The 25701-nt window shown below is 40.6% G+C and overlaps 1 long non-coding RNA gene and 1 pseudogene across 20 annotated transcripts in view; both read left to right on the forward strand.

Annotated features, from left to right (window-relative positions):
- Positions 1 to 8032, forward strand: part of LOC100412203 (POU domain, class 2, transcription factor 1 pseudogene) — a 53102-nt pseudogene extending 45070 nt beyond the window's left edge.
- Positions 8033 to 14644: 6612 nt separating this feature from the next.
- LOC103788313 (uncharacterized) overlaps positions 14645 to 25701 on the forward strand; it is a 435883-nt gene continuing 424826 nt past the window's right edge. For 13 of the 20 annotated variants that reach the window (XR_013526947.1, XR_013526969.1, XR_013526934.1 and 10 more), the window contains exon 1: positions 14645 to 14961. This is a non-coding gene — a long non-coding RNA (uncharacterized LOC103788313). Of the gene's footprint in view, positions 14962 to 25217; positions 25392 to 25701 lie in introns of those variants that run through there. The other 7 variants (XR_013526933.1, XR_013526955.1, XR_013526944.1 and 4 more) reach the window with 3 other exon arrangements.

The following is a 25701-nucleotide window of genomic DNA, read 5'->3' on the forward strand; positions in this document are numbered from 1 at the left end:
CCATTTCTCTCCAACTCAAGTCTGTGATCCTAAATAAATCCTATCTTGCAATGGCATGGACCCTCTAACATCATATGAACTCAATACATAATTGTAGAATACATGAATGATTCTCCATCTAGATGGCATGGCAAGCTGCTATGCCCTGGGGAAGGTGACAATGCATCAGGGATAAATGATGTGAACTGGGAAAGTATTAATATGTAGACAGTATGAGAATCTGTGAGAGAGATTTTTTTTTAGGTAGAATAAAGAGAATGTATCTTTACCTTAGTAAATCACAGGATCTACTGTATTGCTTATCTATCTTGGTGATGCTCAAAACCAACCATCTCTGGTAGGAGCAATATTATTCTTGAGCTTGTTTGCTTTCCATATTGCATGGTTGATTACATCATTTCAGGTCTGATATCAGACTTCTTAATTGTTGTTAGCTGGTTCTGTTGAAACTGTTTCTTTGCCCAAGGCAGTCTTCATAGGTTAGGGGTTCAATTCTAGATAGAAAGATTGCTAAGAGGGGGAATTGTGGGACTACGTTATTCTATTCCACTCCATGCCATTTCATTCCACTGAGGTTCTTTCCATGTGGCTCTATTCTATTCCATTCTACGGACCTCTCTTGAATACTCGGTACTGCCAAGCATGCTATTAGGTAATGAAGACACAGTGAGGATCAGGTTAGATATAGCCTCTGCCTTACCTAGGTTGGTGTCTACTGGAGAGGCAGATAAGAAAACAGTCAGTTGCAATGCAGATAGGTAAGCCTGATGAATGGAATCTACAGGGAGGATAAGGACTCAGAATGTCATGGGGCTTAACTCATGAGTTAGAGAAGGTACTTAGAGCGAGTGAGACCTGAGAGAGGAAGAATCGGCCAAAGGGCATTTTAGTGATCCAGTAACAGAAGCAAATTGAAGACAGACTCCAACTCTTTATCTTTTTTGCTCTCAAAAGATTCAGCTTGCTTGCATGGAGATCTCCAATCTGCTGAACAGGGAGCAGCTCATAATGTTAGACTTGTGTTTCTTCTCATGATCCTGGGCCGTGTAGAATGGCAGCACTTGTTAACAAGGTGGGGTGGTCTGATACTCAGAGAACCCAATAAGGTTCAGATGGGTGCTACAGGTTGAAATATGGTGTCCCCTCCAAAATTTATATTGAAAGTTAATCCCCAATGGAACAATCTGTAGAGGTGTGCCCTTTGGAAAGTGATTAAGTTGTTAGGGCTTTAGTCTCATAAATGTGATTGCACCGTTATAACAGGGCTTGAGATCAAAGGGAGCCTGCTCCTGCCCTTCCATCCCTTCTACCATGTAAGGACACAGAATTCCTACCTTCCTGAGCATACAGCAAGAAGGCACCATCCTGAAAACAGAGATTGGCCCCTGCCAGGCACCAAATATTGGTACTTTGATGTTTGACTTCTCAGCCTCCAGAGCTGTGAGACATAAACTTCTATTCTTTATAAATTACTCAGTCTATAGTATTTTGTTATAACCGCATGAATGGACTAAGACTGTGACAGGGAGAGGGAGGAATAGAGAATTGCAGTGTTTCTAGATTCATTTGCCTCTCTGAAGGAAACTCCAAATGAAACTCCAAATTTAATTTATGGATTTTTTTTTTTTTTCTGGTCAGATTTGCTTTGCCTGAGTTAAAGAGAGGACTCTTCACCTCCCCCATTTGACTATGTTTTTATGCATTCCTCTTGAATATGGTTGTCCTCATGTATATTTAACAACATATTCCTCATTCTCAAGGAACATTCTGCAGAGATTCCTTCAAATAGATAACCAGCTGTTTTAGACCATAAATTCTGAGGACACTGTTCTGCATTTTCTCTCCTTTAAAATTCTTTACATTTTCTTCTGATTACATTCGTGACAGTCACAGGTGCTAGCATCAACACCTGCTCTCCCCTCCTTTAATAAAGTGATGGTGCTCGGAATTTAGAGCAGCCTCTGGTTCTGAGGAGTACTGGAGGGGATATTGGGGTCAGGATGGCTTCTTATGGCCTCAAACCAACTTGTGATCATGATAATTGTGGGATATAAGATGGTTTAAATGTTTTAATTTTGTATAGCTAATGTCACAGTAATTACTGTAAAAATAACTAGGAAGATTTTCTCTCAAATGATAGATGTAAATGTATATTCTCCTTGGCTTCACTGCTATCTTCTTGTCACTTAAACAGTAAAATCATTTGTAGTTTGTGAATCTCAAAATATTTGACCTCTGTTAAAAAGATCAGTGAATTTTTAGTCTAAGTTTTAAAGCCTATTACCCTAAGGAAGCTGATGTCATTTCTACCACTGCCACTGCATACGCTATGTAATATTGTCATCTTAGTCATCTGTTCATATCTATTATCGTGTTTTCTACTTCTGATATTCTAAAACACAGCTTTAGGATGAATCAGTGGAAAATTATTAAGGCTTTGTGTAGTAAAGGATTTGGCCTTGCTCAAAAAGAGCTCTGGACTTTGCCCTCAGCTTCTTGGAGGCAATCTGTGTCATACCTGATAAGAGTGAGTGTCTTTGTATCAGAGATGCAAATCAAAACCACATTCAGATACCATCTCACGCCAGTTAGAATGGCGATCATTAAAAAATCTGGAGACAACAGATGCTGGAGAGGATGTGGAGAAAAAGGAACACTTTTACACTGTTGGTGGGAGTGTAAATTAGTTCAACCATTGTGGAAGACAGTGTGGCGATTCCTTAAGGCCTTAGAAATAGAAATTCCATTTGACCTAGCAATCCCATTACTGGGTATATATCCAAAGGACTATAAATCGTTCTACTATAAGGACACATGTACACGAATGTTCATTGCAGCACTGTTTACAATAGCAAAGACCTGGAATCAACCCAAATGCCCATTGATAATAGACTGGATTGGAAAAATGTGGCACATATACACCATGGAATATTATGCAGCAATCAGAAATGATGAGTTTGTGTCGTTTGTAGGGACATGGATGAATCTGGAGAACATCATCCTCAGCAAACTGACACAAGAACAGAAAATGAAACACCACATATTCTCACTCATAGGCGGGTGATGAAAAATGAGAACACATGGACTCAGGGAGGGGAGTACTAAACACTGGGGTTTATTGGGGGGAAAAGGGGAGGGCCAGTGGGAGGGGGAGGTTGGGAGGGATAGCCTGGGGAGAAATGCCAAATGTGGGTGAAAGGGAGAAAGGAAGCAAAACACACTGCCATGTGTGTACCTACGCAACTGTCTTGCATGTTCTGCTCATGTACCCCAAAACCTAAAATGCAATAAAAAATTTAAAAAAAAAAAAGAGTGAGTGTCTTTGTTTTGGACAATGGCTGGACACACCCAAAAGATTAACCATGTGATCCAGGGTGGGGGTTTAGGGCTACGCTATTAACCTGGACACTGATATCAGCTATGTGGGCCACCAATCAATCATGCCTATGTAAGGGAGACATTTTATGGGTCAAATTATGCACCCTCTAAAATATATATTTAAGTGTTAAACTCCAGTATTATGGAATGAGACCTTTGGAAATAGGGTAATTGTGCACGTAATTAGTTAAGATGCAGTCATCCACCGTCTACTATGACTGGTGTTCTTATGAGAAGAGGAGAGAGACACATGAAAGGAAAATGCCACATGGTGATGGAGGCAGAGATGGGAATGGGTGTAGTTGTGAGTGAGGAATGCAGACAAACACCAGAAACTAGAAGAGGCAAGGAAGGATTATCCCTACAGCTTTCAGAGGGAGGGACTGAGGGCCTGCTGACATGTTGATTTCAGATTTCCATCCTCTAGAGCAATGGGACAAAAACATTCAGTTGTTTTAAGCCACACAGTTTATGGCATATTGTTGTGATAGCCTTAGGAAATGGATACAAGCCCCAATAAAGACTGAACACAGAAACTCAGATGAGTGTGCCTGGTTGAAAATTTCATGCATATTATCATGCATTGATGCCGAGAGTCATGTCCCGAGCACAGTGGAAGCTTCATGCTTGGTGCCTTCTCAGATTCTTTTCTCTTCTGTTGGCTGATTTTAATTTGTATCCATTCCCTGTAATTAAGCATAACCATACATATAATTGCTTTCAGGGAGTTTTGTGAGTCCTGGAGAATTACTGAACCAGAGGATGGTTTCTGAAAGCCCTGAATTTGCAGTTGGTATCAGAAGTGAGAGTAGTCTTAGGAGTCTTTTGTGGACTCCCCCTCTACCTTTACTGAGCTGGGCTCTACCCGCTTGCTGTAGGTATCAGGAGTCAGGGGCTGGCCTGGCAGTCTAGAGGACTGTGTCCTCAAATCTCAACTTTTGGCTAACTCCACATAGGCTTTATAAAACAATCTGCTAGAATGACTTAACTATGACTGTCTTTGGCTTTTCTTTCATAATTCCTGGCTAGAGTGTACAGAGTTCCCATGCACTGTGTAACGCTCTCATACCTAGCCTGGGTGAATTTAGCTATCATCAGGGCCCATGGCCAAATTGCAGCATAATTACACTGTCCTCAGCTTTCTTTATTCTGTGTCCTCCTTCTGACTGTCACCCTATTACTGTAACCCAAAGTCTTCCTACTGATCTGTGATTATTTAAGACCTTGCCCTGACTCTCATATACATGCACATACTTATGAATTCACCCCCAATTCCTTCTTGATGGAAGGTCTTTGCTACTTCCTCTCTCACTAATTCAAAACCGATTTTCTCAGTAGCTTATAAAAGATTGGTATTAGATGATTTATTAATATAATTGCTGCTAATGTAAATACTAGCCTCAAGCTTTCTTTTCAAGAGAAGCTTCTGTTCATAGGTCATCTCCTCACAAAAACAAAGCAAGACTCTTGCTTTCATTCCTTCTTTACATCTAAGAATGACGAATAAGTTACTCTTAATAAGAATATAATAGTGAGCCCCAGATTTCTGCAGAGCTGGAGTTTGTTGACAGAGGAACCAAGGGCAAACATGGTTGTCTTCCCAATTTTTTTTTTTTTTTGAGATGGAGTTTCACTCTTGTTACCCAGGCTGGTGTGCAATGGCGTGATCTCGGCTCACCGCAACCTCCGCCTCCTGGGTTCAGGCAATTCTCTTGCCTCAGCCTCCTGAGTAGCTGGGATTACAGGCACACGCCACCATGCCCAGCTAATTTTTTTGTATTTTTTAGTAGAGATGGGGTTTCACCATGTTGACCAGGATGGTCTCGATCTCTTGACCTCGTGATCCACCTGCCTCGGCCTCCCAAAGTGCTGGGATTACAGGCGTGAGCCACCACGCCCGGCCCGTCTTCCCAATTTTTAATGTAGATAACATTGCTTGATTATCCCATCTTACCTTTAATGACTTGCCGATGGAGGGAGTCTGATATTCGAGGCCAGGAAGCATCCAGCATGCAGGAAAGATGTAGGCTGGGAGGCAAACAGCACTTATAGGGTCATTGTAAGTATTAAAGGACTTAGTGTGTAAAGAGCTCAGAACATAGTGATCACCTTGTTATATGTTAACAATTATCTGTCGTCTTTCAATTTTTTTTTTAAAGCTTTCAGTCCTCTACTTAAGCTTTTTTACCTTGCTTCCTGGCAGTTAAGACTTTAATAGAAGATGAGAGTTTGGTGGCGCCGGCAGCAGCAGCAGACTCAAGAATGAACAACCGTCAGAAACCAGTAAACCATCTGTGGAGAGTGGAGATGGCAACACAGGCACACAAACCAATGGTCTGGACTTTCAGAAGCAGCCTGTGCCTGTAGGAGGAGCAATCTCAACAGCCCAGGTGCAGGCTTTCCTCGGACATCTTCATCAGGTCCAACTCGATGGAACAAGTTTACAGGCTGCTGCTCAGTCTTTAAATGTACAGTCTAAATCTAATGAAGAATCGGGGGATTCACAGCAGCCAAGCCAGCCTTCCCAGCAGCCTTCAGTGCAGGCAGCCATTCCCCAAATCCAGCTTATGCTAGCTGGAGGACAGATAACTGGGCTTACTTTGATGCTCGCCCAGCAACAGTTACTACTGCAGCAGGCACAGGCACAGGCACAGGCGCTGGCTGCTGCAATACAGCAGCACTCCACCAGCCAGCAGCATAGCGCTGCTGGGGCCATCTTCTCTGCCTCTGCTGCCACACTCATGAGGCGGATCCCTCTGTCTCAGCCCATACAGATCGCACAGGATCTTTAAGAACTGCAACAGCTTCAACGGCAGAATCTCAACCTGCAACAGTTTGTGTTGGTGCATCCAACCACCAATTTGCAGCCAGCGTGGTTTATCATCTCACAGACGCCCCAGGGCCAGCAGGGTCTCCTGCAAATGCAAAATCTTTTATCACAACTACCTCAGCAAAGCCAAGACAACCACCTACAGTCGCAGCCAAGCATCACCTTCACCTCACAGCCAGCAACCACAACACGCACGATAGCAGCAACCCCAATTCAGACACTTCCCCAGAGCCAGTCAACACCAAAGCGAATTGATACTCCCAGCTTGGAGGAGCCCAGTGACCTTTAGGAGCTTCAGCAGTTTGCCAAGACCTTAAAACAAAGACGAATCAAATTCGGATTCACTCAGGCTAATGTTGGGCTTGCTATCAGGATACTATATGGAAATGACGTCAGCCAAACTATCATCTCTCGCTTTGAAGCCTTGAACCTCAGCTTTAAGAACATGTGCAAGTTGAAGCCGCTTTTAGAGAAGTGGCTAAATGATGCAGAGAACCTCTCATCTGATTCATCCTTCTCCAGCCCAAATGCCCTGAGTTCTCCAGGAATTGAGGGCTCGAGCCATAGGAGGAAGAAACACGCCAGCATACAGACCAACATCCATGTGACCTTAGAGAAGAGTTTCTTGGAGAATCAAAATGCTACCTTGGAAGAGATCGCTGATTGCTGATCAGCTCAACATGGAAGAAGAGGTGATTTGTGTTTGGTTCTGTAACTGCCACCAGAAAGAAAAAAGAATCAACCCACCAAGCAGTGGTGGGACCAGCCCTTCACCTATCAAAGCACTTTTCCCCAGCCCAATTTCACTGGTGGCGACCACACCAAGCCTTGTGACTAGCAGTGCAGCAACTACCCTCACAGTCAGCCCTGTCCTCCTTCTGATCAGTGCTGATGTGACGAATCTTTCAGTTACAGGCACTTCAGACACCACCTCCAACAATACGGCAACCGTGATTTCCACAGCACCTCCGGCTTCCTCAGCAGTCACCCCCGCCCTCTCTGAGTCCCTCCCCTTCTGCCTCGGCCTCCACCTCTGAGGCATCCAGTGCCAGTGAGACCAGCACAACACAGATCACCTCCACTCCTTTGTCCTCCCCTCTTGGGACCAGCCAAGTGATGGTGACAGCATCATGTTTGCAAACAGCAGCAGCTGCTGCCCTTCAAGGAGCCACACAGTTGCCAGCAAATGCTAGTCTTGCTGCCATCACAGCTGCTGCAGGACTAAACCCAGGCCTGATGGCACCCTCAAAGTTTGCGGCTGGAGGTGCCTTACTCAGTCTGAATCCGGGGACCCTGAGCAGTGCTCTCTCAGCCCAGCTCTAATGAGCAACAGTACACTGGCAACTATTCAAGCTCTTGCTTCTGGTGGCTCTCTTCCAATAACATTGCTTGATGCAACTGGGAACCTGGTATTTGACAATGCAGGAGGAGCCCCCAACATTGTGACTGCCCCTCTGTTCCTGAGCCCTCAGAACCTCTCTCTGCTCACCAGCAACCCTGTTAGCTTGGTCTCTGCTGCCGCAGCCTCTGCAGGGAACTCTGCACCTGTAGCCAGCCTTCACACCATCTCCACCTCCGCCGAGTCCATCCAGAACTCTCTCTTCACAGTGGCCTCTGCCAGCGGGGCTGCATCAACCACCACCACCGCCTCCAAGGCACAGTGAGCTGGGTGGAGCTGGGCTGCCAGAAACCTTTTTCAGTCAGCAGTGTGATTGGACTGCCAGCCAGGTTAATAAACTGAAAAATGTGATTGGCTTCCTCTCACCGTGTTGTGAGGGCAAAGGAGAGAGGGAGAAAAATAAAACACATACCAGAAAAAAAAAAAAAAAAAAGAAAGGATGGAGATGGGACATTTGCCTAATTTTTTTTTTCTTTTTTGCCAGGGGGAATGCGCGAAGGGTGGGGATGAAAAGAGGAGCCCAGAGGAATTTTAGGGCAGTGAAACTACTCTGTGTATGATGTTATAATGGGAAGTACATCTCTTTATACATTTTTCCAAACCCATAGAATATACAACACTGAGGGTGAACGCTAATGTCAACTGTGGTCTCTGGATGATCATGATGTGTCAATATAGATTCATAAACTGTAACAACCACTCTGATTAGCAGTGTTGATAATGGGGGAAACTATACATGTGTAGGGGTAGTGGGGATTATGGGAAACTTCTGCAATTTCTGCTCAACTTTGCAGAGCACCTAAAAGTGCTCTAAAATATAAAATGTACTTTTTTTTAAAAAGCAAAAGCACTGGGGCTAAACAAACAAACAAAACTCTGCCTGTTAGCATTGATTCAGTAAATATCCTCATACAACCTGAGGTGTGGCTTGCTTTGTGGGATGGGGGAGGAGTCTCTCTCCCCTTAAAAAGTGCCTTCTATAGTGCTTTTTAATTATTGTCTGTACAAATCAATACATTAGTAACACTGCACAACAAATCAAAATGCAGTTTTACATGACATTGTTTGAGTAGTTAATAGTGCTTAAAGGGGTTATGAATATTTTTCTTTTTTTTTTTTTTTAAGAGAAAGAGAAAAGGGGGAGAGAGAACAGGAGTCTTGCTCTATTGCCCAGGCTGGAATGCAATCTAGAAATAGGTATTAAAAACCTCTTTTATGCTGATGATTGTGCTTATCAGCAGAGACAGGAAGGAATAAGGAAAGAAAATAACAAACAGCCAACATATATTTTGTTTAAATCTGTGAAATGCTGTGCAAGTGCTGAAGAGTGATTTGCTTCCATTTATGTGGTCACTTTCAAAATAGGTGTAATGTGATACTAAAAAACAATGTATGTTCTGTGGACCTGGGGTGTAGGATTCTATAAATATTCACTGAGTTTACTTGTTCCAGGTCTGAGTTCAAATCATAAATGTCTCTGTTAATTTTGTATCTCATTGATCCGTCGAATATTAACAATGTGGTGTCAAAGTCTCCCGCTATTAGTGTGGGAGTCCAAGTCTCTTTATAAGTCATTGAAAACTTGTCTTATATATCTGGGTGCCCCTATATTGGGTACATATATATTTATAATCATTGACTCCTATTGTTGCATTGATCTTTTTATCATTATGTAATGTCCTTCTTTGTTTCTTTTAGTCTTGGTTACTATTGTAGTCTATTTTGTCAGAGACGAAAGTTACGACTCCTGTTTTTTTTTGTTTTGTTTTTCTTTCCTCTCCATTTGATTGGTGAGTCTTCCTCCAACCTTTTGTTTTGAGTCTTTGTTGTCCTTGCTTATGAGATGGATCTGGATACAGAGTGCCGATGTGTTTTGACTTTTTAATTCAGTCTGTGTGTCTGTGTCTTTGATTGGGGCGTTTAATCCATTTAAATTCAGGATTAATATTGATATTTGTGAGTTTAATATTGTCATTTAATGCTGGCTGACTATTTTGCCCATTAGTTGATATAAATACTTCATTATGGAGATACTCTTTATCTTTTGGTAAGTTTTTGGGATGACTGATACTGGTTGTTCCTTTCTGTGTGTAGTGCTTCTTTTAGAAGCTCTTGTAAAACAGGCCTGGTGGTGATGAAATCTCTGAGTGCTTGCTTGTTTGTGAAAAATTTTATTTTTCCTTCATTTATAAAGCTTAGTTTGGCTGGATATGAGATTCTGGGTTGAAAATTCTTTTCTTTGAGGATATTGAATATTAACCCCCACTCTCTTCTAGTTTGTAGGGTTTCTGCTGAGAGATCTGCTGTAAGTCTGATAAGCTTCCCTTTATGGGCAACCTGACCTTTCTCTCTAGCTGCCCTTAGAATTTTCTCTTTTATTTCAACCCTGGTGAATCTAACAATTATGTGTCTTGGGGTTGCTCTACTTGAGGAATATCTTTGTGGTGTTCTCTGTATTACCTGGAGATGAGTATTGTCCCACCTTACTAGGTTAGGGAAGTTTTCCTGAATAATATCCTGAAGAATACTTTCCAGCTTGGATTCATTCTCTTCATGACATTCAAGTACACCTATCAAATGTAAATTAGGTCTTTTCACATAGTCCCATATTTCTTGGAGACTTTGCTCATTCCTTTTTACTTTTTCTTCTCTAATCTTGTCTTCTCGTTTCATTTCATTAAGTTGGTCTTCAACCTCTGATATCCTTTCTTCTGCTTAATCAATTCGAGTGTTCAAACTGGTACATATTTCTCGGAGTTCTCATATAGTATTCTTCAGTTCCATTAATTCACTGATATTCCTCTCTAAATTGTCTATTCTCATTAGAATTTCATCAAATCTTTTTTCAGAATTCTTAATTTCTTTACATTGGGCTAGAACATGTTCTTTAAACTCACAGAAGTTTCTTATTATCCACCATCTGAAGCCTAATTCTGTTATTGGGATACACTCGTTTTCCATCAGGCCTTGTTCCCCTGTTGATGAGGAACTGTGATCCTTTGTAGAGGGAGAGGCATTCTGATTTTGGGTATTCTCAGCCTTTTTACACTGGTTTCTTCCTATGATTGGGTGGATGGGGGCTGGATGGACAGGCATGACCACTGGCAGCATCAGGCAACACTGCCCTTACACCAGGACAACCCTGGCCTTTGTCCTGAGCTCTGCTCTTAAGAGGACGCTAACAAGCCAAATTTAACAACATGTTACATCATTCACTGTGATCAAGTGGGATTTATCTCTAGGATGCAAGGATGGTTCAGCAAATGAAATCAATAAACATGATATACCACATTAACAGAATGAAGAAAAAACATCGTGATCATTTCACTATATGCAGGAAAAGCATTTGACAAAACTTAACATTCTTTCATGCTAAAAACTCTCAACGATTAGGTATAGAAGGAATGTGCCTCTACACACTAAAGTCCACATCTGAGCAATCCACAGTTAACACCGCACTCAGCAGGCAAAAGCTGAAGCCTTTCCTCCCTTTCTTATCTGAAACAAGACAAAGATGCCCATGCTCACTACTTCTATTCAATATAGTACCATAGGTCCCAGCCAAACAATTAGCAAAAGGTGCCAAGAATATGCAGTGGAAAGTGAGTGGTCTCTTCAATAAATGGTGTTAGAAAAACTGGATATCCACATGCAAAAGAATGAAATTGGACCTTATCTCACATTACATACAAAAACCAACTTAAAATGGATTACAGACTTAAACACAAGACCCGAAACTGTAAAACTTCTATAATAAATCAGAGGTGATAGACATTTCTCATAAGAAGACATAAATGGCTAAGAGATACATGAAAAAAATGCTTAATCTTACTGACCATTGGGGAGATAAAAAGTAGCCACTTGCCAGCCTGGTGGCTCACACCTGTAATCCCAGCACTTTTGGAAGCAGAGGCAGGCAGATCACCTGAAGTCAGGAGTTCAAGACCAGCCTGACCAACATGAAGAAACGTTGTCTCTACTAAAAATACAAAATTAGCATGCCTGTAATCCCAGCTACTCCGGAGGCTGAGGCAGGAGAATCTCTTAAACCCGGGAAGTGGAGGTTGCAGTAAGCTGAGATTGCACCATTGCACTCCAGCCTGGGAAATGAGAGTGAAATTCTGTCTAAAAAAAAAAAAGGTAAAACCACAATGAGATCACCTTACACCTGTTAGGATGGCTATTACCAAAAAGACAAAAGACAACGATTGTTGGCAAGGATGGAGAGAAAAGAAAACCATAGCATACTGTTGGTGGGAATGTAAATGAATACCAGCATCATGAAAAACTGTATTGAGGCTCCTCAAAAAACTAAAAATAGAACTACCATGTGACCCAACAATCCCACTTCTGGGTATTTACTCAAAAGATTTGAAGTCTGTTTGTTGAAGAGATGTCTATACTCCCATGTTGGCTGCAGCAGTTTTAACAATAACCACGTTACAGAATCAACCTAAGATAAAGAGGACTGTGGAATATATGTACAATGCAATATGATTCAGCTTTTAAAAAGGGAAAATTCTGTCATTTGCTCTAACGTGAATGGAACCAGAGACCATCATGTGAAGTGAAATAAGCCAGGCACAGAAAGCCAAACGCTGCATGCTCTCACCTGTATGTGGAATCTAAAATAGTTTAACTCACAGAAGCATGAATAAGTAGCATGATGTTTACCAGAGGCGGGGAAATGAGGGGAATGGGGAGATGATAGTCACAGGGTACAAAGCCTCAACTAAATAGGAAGAGTAAATTTATTTTTAGATCAATAGCATGGCATGCTGAAGATAGCTAATACTTGAGTACTATACATTTTAATATCTCTAAGAGTAAATGGCCAATATCCTCATCACAAAAAACATTTGAAGTGATAAATATGTTAAAAAAAGACTTTAATAAAGTAAGACAATTTCTCAAAAAAGATAACATATTCTAATGCAGATACAGGATGTACATTAATTCCTGAAAAAAAAATGTCAGGAATAGGCAGAGGTTTATTTGACACCGCAAGACAGTAGAATATGAAGCAGTATTGATTTCTGTAGCCTTGTAGTACAGTTTGAAGTCAGGTAGCATGATGCCTCCAGCTTTGTTCTTTTTGCTTAGGATTGTCTTGGCTATGTGGGCTCTCTTTTGGTTCCAGTTCTGTGAAGAAGGTCATTGGTAGCTTGATAGGAATAGCGTTGAATCTATAAATTACTTTGGGCAGTATGGCTATTTTCACAATCCTGATTCTTCCTAACCAGGAGCATGGAATGTTTACCCATCTGTTTGTGTCCTCTCTTATTTCCTTGCACAGTGATTCATAGTTCTCCTTGAAGAGGTCCTTCACATCCTTTGTTAGTTTTATTTCTAGGTATTTTATTCTCTTTGTAGCTATTGTGAACTGGTACCAAAACAGATACTTAGACCAATGGAACAGAAAAGAGGCCTCAGAAGAAATGCCACACATCTACAACCATCTGTTCTTTGACAAACCTGACAAAAACAAGCAATGGGGAAAGGATTCCCTGCTTAATAAATGGTATTGAGAAAACTGGCTAGTCAAGGGCAGAAAGCAGAAACTGGACCCCTTCCTGACCCCTTACACTAAAATTAACTCCAGATAGATTAAAGACTTGTAAGACCTAACACCGTAAAAGCCATAAAAGGAAACCTTGGCAAAACCATTCAGGTCATAGGCACAGGCAAGGACTTCATGACCAAAACACCAAAAGCAATGGCAACAAAAGCCAAAATTGACAAATGGGATCTAATCAAACTCCACAGCTTCTGCACAACAAAAGAAACAATCATCAGAGTGAACCAGCAACAAACAGAATGGGAAAAAATTTTTGCAGTCTACCCATCTGACAAAGGGCTAATATCCAGGATCTACAAAGAACTAAAACAGATTTACAAGAAACAAACAAACCCATTCAAAAGTGGGCAAAGGATATGAACAGATACTTTTCAAAAGAAGACATTTATGAGGACAACAAACATATGAAAAAATGCTCATCATCACTGGTCATTAGAGAAATGCAAATCAAAACCACATGGAAATACCATCTCATGCCAGTTAGAATGGTGATCATTAAAAAATCTGGAGACAACAGATGCTGGAGAGGATGTGGAGAAATAGGAACACTTTTACACTGTTGGTGGGAGTATAAATTAGTTCAACCATTGTGGAAGACAGTGTGACGATTCCTCAACTATCTAGAAATAGAAATTCCATTTGACTCAGCAATCCTGTTACTGGGTATATACCCAAAGGATTAAAAATTGTTCATTATAAAGACTCTTGCACACATATGTTCACTGCAGCACTGTTTACAATAGCAAAGACCTGGAACCAATGCAAATGCCCATCGATGATAGACTGGACAAAGAAAATGTGGCACATATACACCATGGACTGTGCAGCCATGTTCTTTGTAGGGATATGGATGAATCTGGAAACCATTATTAGCAAACTGAAACAAGAACAGAAAACCAAACACTGTATGTTCTCACTCATAGGGTGTTGAACAATGAAAACACATAGACACAGGGAGAGGAACATCACACACTGGGGTCTGTTGAGGGGGTGGGAGTCTAGGGGAGGGACAGCAGGGGGTAAGGAGGTTGGGATAACATTGGGAGAAATGCCTGATGTAAGTGATGGGGGGATGGAGACAGCAAACCATCATGGCATGTGTGTACCTATGCAACAATCCTGCAAGATCTGCATATGTACCCCAGAGCTTAAAGTACAATAAAAAATATGAAGCAGTCTACCACACAATAAAATCAGGGCACTTAAGGCATTACTAAGCATATCAATAAGTAAATGGACATATTACTAAATATAGATATTCCTAAATATCTCACCTTTAATAACTTGCCTACGCCCATTACTAGCATGTAAATGGACATAGGCAAGAGTATTGGGGTTCTCTAGAGGGATAGAACTAACAGAATAGATACATACAAAAAGGGAAGTTTATTAAGTACCAAGTCACATGATCATAAGGTTTCGCAATGGGCTGTCTGCAGGCTGAGGAACAAGGAGAGCCAGTTCGAGTTCCAAAACTAAAGAACTTGGAGTCTGATGTTCAAGGGCAGGAAGCATCCAGCGTGGAAGAAAGATGTAGGTGGGAGGCTAGGCCAGTCTCTTTTCACATTTTTTCTGCCTGCTTATATTCTATCCCCACTGGCAGCTGATTAGGTTGTACCTCGAGATTAAGAGTGGGTCTGTCTTCCCAAGCCCACTGACTTAAATGTTAATCTCCTTTGGCAACTTCCTCACAGACACGCTGAGGATCAATACTTTGTATCGTTCAGTACAATCAAGTTGATACTTAGTATTAACCATCTCTGCAAGTTATTAAAGGTAAGATACTTAGGATGTCATTTAACCTCTCTGTACCTGAGTTTTCTAAATTTGTGTGAAAACAGCACCTAAGAATTAAAGGACTTAGTGTGTAAAGAGCTCAGAACGTAGGGATCACCTTGTAAGTGTTAACTATTGTCTATCTTCTCTGAATTCTGTTAAGCCTTTCAGTCCTCTACTTATGCTTTTCTACCTTGTTTTCTGGCAGTTAAGACTTTAATAAAGCAAGACAGTTTTCACAAAAGGAATAACATATTCTAATGCAGATTCAGGATGTACATTAATTCCTAAAAGAAGGTCAGGAATAGGCAAAGGTTTATTTGACACTGTAAGACTGTAGAATATGAAGCAGTCTACCACATAATAAAATTGGGGCACTTATGGCATTATAATTAGGTATTTTTAAAAGTAGAAATGAAAAGTTTACTTTGAATATTACAATAAGTTGTATCACTTTATGGTTGAGTAGCATTTTAAAGTTTTTTTTATATGTAATTTCAATGAGTTTCCTCTCTCAAAGAAGTGAGCTTGGTAGGTATATCAAGAAGTATTTTAAAGTAGGATTTGGAGTCTTATTAAAGTGTAATGACTTGTTCAGAAGTATTGTTTCTGTCTGGGAAGGAGTTTAAATTGTTGAGCTGTTCAAGATGGAATCACCTTGACCTACACAATCTGTTGATGTCTAACTTTAATTTTTAGCTTCAGGGACTTTAGTTCAAACAATTGTGATAACTTTGGTGTTAATGGATGTTAGCTAGAACAGGAAAGAACACATTTGATTTTCTGATTCTTTTGTTTATCTAATATTTTTGAACATTATGCTAAAAATAATTTAGTGAAATATGACTCTTCAGATACTTTATAAAATAGGCTGACTTTTTTTTTAGGAAGCTAAGGAGGGAAAAAAGACTTTTGAAAGCTTTCTCCCTCTTTTTAAACTTATGAAATACTCCTTATGTTTAGTAAAAAGATTCAGGTTGAATGAGCAGCACTCAACTCTGATGGATTAAAGAGGTGGGATTTTTAATATAACTGTCAATTCTGAAAGGCAAATAATCTCATCATTAAAGACCTTGGCAGTTCAAATTGTTACTGAAGTTTTATGAATGCAAAGGATTGTGTAATTTCAATAAGGATGAAAGCAGCTCATTCCTCTGATTCAGCAACAACAACAAATACTTGGATGCTTCTACTTTTAAAGCAAGTGTGGTTCTCACTTGGGTAGTTGCAGTTGATCAAGCATAACATTTTCTGTACAATCTTTCAGTTTTATTTTTTGGATTTATTACATTAGGGTTAGGTAGGCTCCAAAGGCTAGGATTATGACAGGTGATTTTTTTTGTTGTTGTTGTTTCTTTAGTAAATGAAACCTATTCTTGGACAGCATAGCTATTTCACACACATTAGAAAGAAGCACTGATTCAGGCCAACACAATGGCCCGAATTAAGGCCAAAATTATTCTTGACCCATCTACCATCCTCTTTGGGTAACTTCCTCCAGATCAGGGCTCTGTCTGTCTTCCTAAGGAACTAACAGTGCTTGTTCCTTCTATTCTAGTTTCTTTTCTCAGGAAGCACTTGGAATATTTATTCACACTAAGCTGTTAGTGGCTTAGGGTTATTTTTCCCTGTGAATAAATTTATATTTTAAAAGAGGCCAGCCCTGGCCAAGTATGGTGGCTTATGCCTGTAATCCCAGCACTTTGGGAAGGTGAGGCGGGCAGACACCTAAGGCCAGGAGTCTGAGATCAGCTGGGCCAACATGGTGAAACCCTATCTCTACTAAAATATAAAAATAAGCAGGGCATAGTGGCAGGTGCCTGTAATCCCAGATACTTAGGAGGCTGAGGCAGGAGAACTATTTGGGAGGCTGAGGCAGGAGAATTGCTTAAACTCAGGAGGCAGAGGTTGCAGTGAGCTGAGATGGTTCTACTGTACTCTAGCCTGGGCTACAGAGTGAGACTCCGTCTCAAAAAAAAAAAAAAAAAAAGTTTAGCCCAAAAGAATATTAATCTCAAATGGTGAAATTTGAGGTGTTTAAAATGGGAAGTTTTTCAGTATCTGTGTATCAGAGTCCTCCTATACCCATTCTGTTGCATAGTAGTAAGCAGTGTGTACCTATAAATAAAACCAGTCCTGTTGGTAAAAAGAAAATTATTAGGAATTTGACATTGTGGAGCATGAGCTATACTATAGGTAGAAGCTGTACGTAAATGAACGTATGTCATTCTTGAAGACTGACTGTGTACCACCATTTTCCTGCTCATCTTAACCTTATTTGTGTCCCTATTTATGATTTTTTAAAGTGTAAAAATCATAAATATAAATGTAAAATTACATTTTAAAATGTAAAAATCATTACATTAAAAAATCATAAATTGAGACACACTTGAAAACTATTTTCTAATTTGTGTTTGTTTAATATAAACAGTCTTCCAAAATATTGCAGTCAAATTAACTTTTAGGTATTTGATGTAATGCTCTTGCTGCAAAGGGAGAAATATCACACAAAATGCTGGACTGAGGGCTGCTGTGGGCAGTGTAGAATTGGTGAGAAGCTGTGGTCTCGGAGTCAGACCGATGTTGGGAAAATGACTTTTTCTTCCCCTTAAACTATGTTACTGAGGTATGGCTGACATACAAAAAGCTGTAGGTATCCAATGCACATAACTCCATGAGTTTGGGGATAAGTACATACTGGTGAAACCATTATCATCATCAAGGCTATGAACACATCTATTATCTCCCAAAGTTTCCTTCTACTCACTTTATTATTATAATTTAAATTATAGTAATATAATTGTAATATGTTTTTGTGGAAAGACCACTTAACATAAGATCTACTCTTTTAGCAGATGTTAAGTATACAAGGCAGTATTGTCAGCTATAGGCACTGCTGTGCAATAGATCTCTAGAACTTATTCATCCTGCACAACTAAAACTTTGTCCCTTTGAACATCCCATCCTCATTTCCCCCTCTCTGCACCCTCTGGCAACCACCATTCAATTCCATACCTTTTTTTTTTTTTTTTTTTTTTTTTTTAAGGCAGAGTCTTGCTCTGTTGCCCAGGCTGGAACACAGTGGCCTGATCTCAGCTCACTGCAACCTCTACCTCCTGGGTTTAAGCAATTCTTGAGCCTCAGCCTCCCAAGTGTAGCTGGGATTACTGCTGCATGCAACCACGCCTGGCCAATTTTTATATTTTTAGTAGAGATGGGGTTTTGTCATATTAGCCAGGCTGGTCTGGAACTCTTGGCCTGGAGTGACCCACCTACCTCAGCCTCCAAAAGTGCTGGGATTATAGGCATGAGCCACCATGTCTGGCCTACTCTATACTTATATGAGTTTGATTATTTTAGATCTCACATATAAGATCACACAATATGCTTTTCTGTGTCTTGTTTATTTCACTTAGTATAATGTCCTCCATGTTCACTCATGATAGTGCAAACAGCACAATTTCCTTCTTTGTGTATATACACCACCTTATTCTGTTATGTATGTCCACTACCGTTTCTTTATTCATTCTTCTACTGATGAATATTTAGGTTATTTTTATAGCTTTGCTATTGTGAATAATCCCGCATTATTAGTAAAGATAATAATAAGGTAATAAAGATAAAGATAATCCTGCATTATTAGTGGGAGTAAAGATATCTCTTTGAGGCAGTGATTTTTCTTCCTTTAATTTTGATTCTGTTTTCAGTTTTTTGGATGTATACACAGAAGTAGAGTTGCTACATCATATGGTAGTTCTATTTTTAATTTTTTTTTGTTTTTTCCAGTCTTGTTCTCTCACCTAGGCTGGAGGGTACTGGTGTAATCTCAGCTCACTGCAACCTCCACCTCTCAGGTTCAAGCTATTCTCATGCCTCAGCCTCCTGAGTAGCTGGGATTATGGCTGTGCACTACCATGCCTGGCTAATTTTTGTATTTTTAGTAGAGACAGGTTTTCACTACGTTGGCCAAACTGATCTTAAACTGCTGACCTTGAGTGATCCACCAACCTCAGCCTCTCAAAGTGCTGGGATTACAGACATGAGCCACTGCACCTGGCATACTTTTAATTTTTTGAGGAGCCTCCATCCTTTTTTTTTTTTTTTTTTTTTTTTTTTAAATAAAGGCTATTCCAATTTACATTCCCTCCAAGAGTGGACGTGGGTTCTTGTTTCTCTACACCCTGGGCCAGAAGGAAACATTGCTGAGCTTTGGTTTTCTCTACTTTAAAATGGGGACAATAATTAGTCCCTCCTTATGTGACTGTTGTGAAGATTAAATGACAATAGGAACGCATGTAAAGCATTTAGTATTGTGCCGGGCACAAATAAAACACTCTTTCAATTGTATAAATCGTATAATCATACTAATTATAGGAGTTGTTATGATTTAATGGGAAAAATTGGTTAGAGTGGGGACCTTTAGTGTGGGAGGAAAGGAGTAAAAGCGAGATGGTAAAAATCTACAGAAAAAAAATTAGCAAATTCAAGAGCCACTCCTGTGGTCAGTTACACAGAAAAGAGAAGCAGGGACAGAACAAGATGATATGGAGAATGGAACCAATTGCAACAGTAGAATGAGGGAGGACCAGGACATAGTAGAAATAGGACCAGAGTTAAAGATTTTTGCCAAGGCCACACTGGGCACTCTCAGCTGTTAGCTGCTCTATCAGTAGGAACCCTATATTACGGTAATGGCACAATAATAAGAAAATGGTGCCCAGATGAGAAAATTGTAATTACAAGTGGAGCCAAGTATGACTTAATAAGCTCCACCTTGTGGCAAAGGCTTTGAGTCTGTAATGCAAAACCAAGAATGAGGTCTTGAGGGAAATCATTTGTGTAATAAACAAATGTGTCAAGGCCGTCGTTGTTTTGTTTATTTTTTTGTTTTCTTTTTTATTATACTTTAAGTTCTGGGATACATGTATAGGATGTACACGTTTGTTATATAGGTGTACATGTGCCATGGTGGCTTGCTGTACCCATCAATCTGCCATCTACATTAGGTATTTCTCCTAATGCTATCCTTCCCCTAGCCACCCATCCTCCAACAGGCCCCAGTGTGTGATGTTACCCTCCCTGTGTCCATGTGTTCTCATTGTTCAACTTCCACTTATGAGTGAGAACATGCAGTTGTTTGGTTTTCTGTTCTTGTGTTAGTTTGCTGAGAATGATAGTTTCCAGCTTCATCCATTCTTTTTTATGGCTGCAAAGTATTCCATGGTGTATATGTGTCACATTTTCTTTATCCAGTCTATCATTGATGGGCATTTGGGCTGGTTCCAAGTCTTTGGTATTGTGAATAGTGCTGTAATAAACATATGTTTGCATGTGTCTTTATAGCAGAATGATTTATAATCCTTTGGGTATACACCCAGTAATGGGATTGCTGGGTCAAATGGAATTTTTGTTTCTTGAAGTGACTTGATGAATTGTCACACTGTCTTCCACAATGGTTGAACTAATTCACACTCCCACCAACAGTGTAAAAGTGTTCCTATTTCTCCACATCCCCTCCAGCATCTGTTGTCTCCAGATTTTTTAACGATGGCCATTCTAACTGGCGTGAGATGGTATCTCAATCTGGTTTTGATTTGCATTTCTTTAATGACCAGTGATGCTGAGCATTTGTTGGCCTCATAAATGTCTTCTTTTGAAAAGTATCTATTCATATCCTTCACCCACTTTTGAATGGGTTTGTTTGGTTTTTTTTTCCTGTAAATTTGTTTTAGTTCTTTATAGATTCTGGATATTAGCCCTGTGTCAGATGGGTAGATTGCAAAAATTTTTTCCCACTCTGTTGGCTGCTGGTTTACTGCCTTTCTTTTGTTATTTACCCAGTAGTTTTTCAGGAGCAGGTGGTTCAGTTTCCATGTAGTTGTGTGGTTTTGAGTGAGTTTCTTAATCCTGAGTTCTAATTTGATTGCACTGTGGTCTGAGAGACTGGGTGTTATGATTTCTGTTCTTTCGCATTTGCTGAGGAGGGATTTACTTCCAATTATGTGGTCTGTTTTAGAATAAGTGCAATATGGTGTTGAGAAGAAAGTATATTCTGTGGATTTGGGGTGGAGAGTTCTGTAGATGTCTATTAGGTCCACTTGGTCCAGAGCTGAGTTCCAGTCCTGAATATCCTTGTTAATTTTTTGTCTTGTTGATATGTCTGATATTGACAGTGGGGTGTTAAAGTCTCTCACTATTATTATGTGGGAGTCTAAGTCTTCTTGTAGGTCCCTAAGAACTTGCTTTATGAATCTGGGTGCTCCTGTATTAGGTGCAAAATATTTAGGATAATTAGCTTTTCTTGATGCATGGATCCCTTTACCATTATGTAATACCCTTCTTTGTCTTATTTATCTTTGTTGGTTTAAAGGCTGTTTTGTCAGAGACTCAGCTTGTAACCCCTGCTTTTATTATTTTAATTTTAATTTTTGCTTTTCTTTTGCTTGGTCAATAATCCTCCATCCCTTTATTTTGAGCCTATCTGTGTCTTTGCTCATGAGTTGGGCTTCCTGAATACAGCACATGATGGGTCTTGAGTCTTTATCCAATTTGCCAGTCTGTGTCTTTCAATTGGGGCATTTAGGCCATTTACATTTAAGGTTAATTTTGTTATGTGTGAATTTAATCCTGTCATTATGATGCTAGCTGGTTGATGCAATTTCTTCATAGTGTCAATGGTCTTTATAATTTGGAATGTTTTTGCAGTGGCTGGTACCAGTTTTTCCTTTCCATATTTAGTACTTTCTTCAGGATCTCTTGTAAGGCAGGCTGGGTGGTAACAAAGTCTCTCAGCATTTGCATGTCTGTAAAGGTATTTATTTCTCTTCTATTTATGAAGCTTAGTTTGGCTGGATATGAAATTCTTGGTTGAAAATTATTTTCCTTAAGAATATTGAATATTGACTCCCACTCTCTTCTGTCTTGTAGGGTTTCTGCAGAGAAATCTGCTGTTAGTCTGATGAGCTTCCCTTTGTGGGAAGCAACCTTTCTCTCTGGCTGCTCTAACGTTTTTTCCTTCATTTCAATCTTGGTGAATGTGATGATTATGTGACTTGGGTTGCTCTTCTTGAGGAGTATCTTTGTGGTGTTCTCTGTATTTCCTGAATTTGAATGTTGGCTTATCTTTCTAGGCTGGGGAAGTTCTTGTGGATAGTATCCTGAAGAATGTTTTCCAACTTGGTTCCATTCTCCCCATCATTTTCAGGTATACCAGTCAAATGTAGGCTTGATCTTTTCACATAGTCCCATATTTCTTGGAGGTTTTGTTTGTTCCTTTCCATTCGTTTTTTCTCTAATCTTGTCTTCACACTTTAAGTTGATCTTCATTCTCTGTTACCCTTTCTTTGGCTTGATTGATTTGGCTTTTGATACTTCTGTATGCCTCACAAAGTTCTTGTGCTGTGTTTTTCAACTGAATCAGGTCATTTATGTTCTTCTCTAAACTGGTTATTCTAGTTAGCAATTTGTTGTCTAACCTTTTCTTCAAAGTTCTTAGCTTCCCTGCTTTGGGTTAGAACATGCTCCTTTAGCTTGAAGGAGTTTGTTATTACCCACCTTCTTAAACCTACTTCTGTCAATTTGTCAAACTCATTCTCTGTCCAGCTTTGTTTCCTTGCTGATGAGGAGTTGAGATCCTTTGAAGGAGAAGAGGTGTTCTGGTTTTTGGAATTTTCAGCCTTTTTGCTCTGGTTTTTCCTTGTTTTTGTGAATTTATCTACCTTTTGTCTTTGAATGGGGTTTTTGCATGGATGTTCTTCTTGTTGATGTTGATGCTATTCTTTTCTGCTTGTTACTTTTTCTTCTAATAGGCCCCTGTGCTGCAGGTCTGCTGGAGTTTGCTGGAGGTCCACTCCTGACCCTGTTTGCCTGGGAATCACCAGCAGATGCTGCAGAACAGCAAAGATTTTTGCCTGTTCCTACCTCTGGAAGGTTCATCCCAGAGGGGTACCCACCAGAGGCCAGCCAGAGCTCTCCTGTATGAGGTGTCTGTCAGCCCCTGCTGGGAGATATTTCCCAGTCAGGAGACATGGAGGTCAAGGACTCACTTGAGGAGGCAGTCTGTCCTTCAGCAGAGCTCAAGTGCTGTGTTGGGAAAATCGCTGCTCTCTTCAGAGCTGGCAGGCAGGAATGTTTAAGTCTGCTGAAGGTGCACCCATAGCCACCCCTTCCCCCAGGTGCTCTGTCCGTGGGAGACTGGAGTTTTATCTACAAGCCCCTGACTGGGGCTGCTGCCTTTCTTTCAGAGACACCCTGCCCAGAGAGGAGGAATCTAGAGAGGCAGTCTGGCTACAGTAGTTTTGCCAAATTGTGGTAGGCTCTGCCTATTTTGAACTTCCTGGCTGCTTTGTTTATAACATAATGGGAAAACGGCTCACTCAAGCCACAGTAATGGTGGATACCCCTTCCCTCACCAAGCTTGAGCCTCTCATGTTGACTTCAGACTGCTGTGCTAGCAGTGAGAATTTGAAGTCAGTGGATCTTAGCTTGCTAGGCTCCATAGGGGTGGGATCCACTAAGCAGGACCACTTGGCTCCATGGCTTCAACCCCCGTTCCAGGGGAGTGAATGGTTCTGTCTCACTGGCATTCTAGCTACACTGGGTATGAAAAAAAAAAAACTCTTGCACCTAGCTCAGTGTCTGCCCAAATGGCTGCCTAGTTTTGTGCTTGAAACCCAGGGCCCTCATGGTGTAGGCACCCGAAGGGATCGCCTGGTTTGTGAGTTGTGAAGACTGTGGGAAAAACACTGTATCTGGGCTAGAATGCATTGTTCCTCATGGCACAGTCCCTAGAGCTTCCCTGGGCTAAGGGAGGGAGTTCTCCGACCCCTTGTGCTTTCTGGGTGAGGTGATGCTCCACCCTGGTTCAGCCCACCCTCTGTGGGCTGCATCCACTGTCTAACCAGTCCTAATGAGATAACCTGGGTACATTAGCTGGAAATGCAGAAATCACCTACCTTCTATATTGATCTCTTTGGGAGCTACAGACTGGAGCTCTTCCTATTCAGCCATCTTGCCAGCCACCTGAGGCTGCAGTTTTAAACCCTTGTTAACATTAATGTCTTCCTCAGTCTGCTGACTCTGCTTAAGTCAGTGCAGGCAATAACATTGCTGTCTGCTTGTTTCTGTTCTATGTATTGGCATTGTTGCTATTAAGAAATCACAGAGGGAGAAAAGATGTAAGCTGCTTCTTCTGGTGTCTTGAGGAGGTTAGCAAGGTACAGGGTAATCCTAGAAGGCTGTTATTTAGTATTTTTTCTCTCTTTCCTGCCTTTGCCTGGAAGGGATAAACTTAGAGTGAGGAATAAAACATAAAGTTGACAATCATTATTCTGCGCATATACATACACACCCACACATGGTAAACCAAGGTCTTTGGTAAGTGCTATGTAGGAAAACATAATCCCTGGGCTCAGAATTTTGGGTTTTTCTGGAGAAAGTGACCACACAGGGAACATTTTATGGAGCAGCATACCTATACGATCATTTAATGTAGGGAAAAATCAGTTCCTAAGTCTCAGTGGAAAAGGGAATATCTCATTCTGAAGGCATGAGTCAAAAACTTCTTCCCTGTATTAGTTGCACTGATTTGAGTGTGCAGCTTTATCAAGCTGTTTTTGGAGCTGTGAGGCTCCTCACCTGTTGCAAGATGGTAAGGATGAAGTAGACTTGTCTGTCTCTCTGCTTTTTTCAGGGGTGGAAATTCCTCTTCCCTTAATGTTTAACTTTCACTGCCCTGTCTCTCAGACACCAACACCTTGACTTCATTCCCTGTCTTCCCTGGACTATCACTATAACATAGAGATGTGTTTTATATTTATAATCTTGCCTTTTATTTTTGATTTCCCCGGAACTTAGCAATATTGTTGAAATATAGCTATGGCATGATGTGAAGGCAAAGGAGACAAGGTACCGATCGTCCCAGCCTTAACTCTTGATGTTCTTCCCCTTTAGCAGGAAATTAAAGACATCTCGAAGTTTGTACTCAGCCTTCTTCCAGCCTACTTCAGTGTATGAACTTGAAATGATCCAGTAGTAGATGAGAATTTTAGAATGCTCTGGTGATCCTAGCTTAGGAAAAGTGAGCTTTTGATATTCAGTGGATAAATCCATGCATTGGGGTGCTAACTTTGCCACCTGCCTTTCTGTAGTTTTTATTTTTCTAACCATATACCACTTTTCTTTTTCTGATGTCCCTCTGTCATGCTATCTGGGAGGCACAGAGTGGGATGACCTAAAATTGGAGAAAGAGGTTAATTGAAAGGAGGCTTGTCTGAGCCTAATGTAGCCAGCCTTTGGAGAGAGTGCTCTGAAATGGGGGTGGAGGCTAGAGGACCAATAAATGTTTTCATGCTTTGCCGTATACCAGGTCTGCATATTACTCTGTCCAGATTGTGAAGAGAATGTTTAATTGTAAAGAAGGAACAACAGAGGTATGTGTTGAATCTGGGGGACTGAGAGTCTGTTATTCTCTCTATGATATGTGGTGTTACATAACCTTCCTGAATACTGTCACTTCATTTGCTGCCTCTCTTGTTTGTGTTGGGCTGAAGAAAAAGCAAGTTGTGTCTCTAAAGTAGAGTTAGATGCTAGAAAATTTGCTTCTACTTTTCTTGTGATTCTACCTTTACAAGAAGAGAAAAAAGTAGATCCTGGATGCGTCATCCTTCCATTCTATTAACATGTTTATTTCAGTGTTGTTTACATGCAAAATGACTCTTCACTACAAAAATAATATACTTA

This window comes from Callithrix jacchus, chromosome 15 (assembly GCF_049354715.1).
Source record: "Callithrix jacchus isolate 240 chromosome 15, calJac240_pri, whole genome shotgun sequence".
Lineage (NCBI taxonomy): Eukaryota > Metazoa > Chordata > Mammalia > Primates > Cebidae > Callithrix > Callithrix jacchus.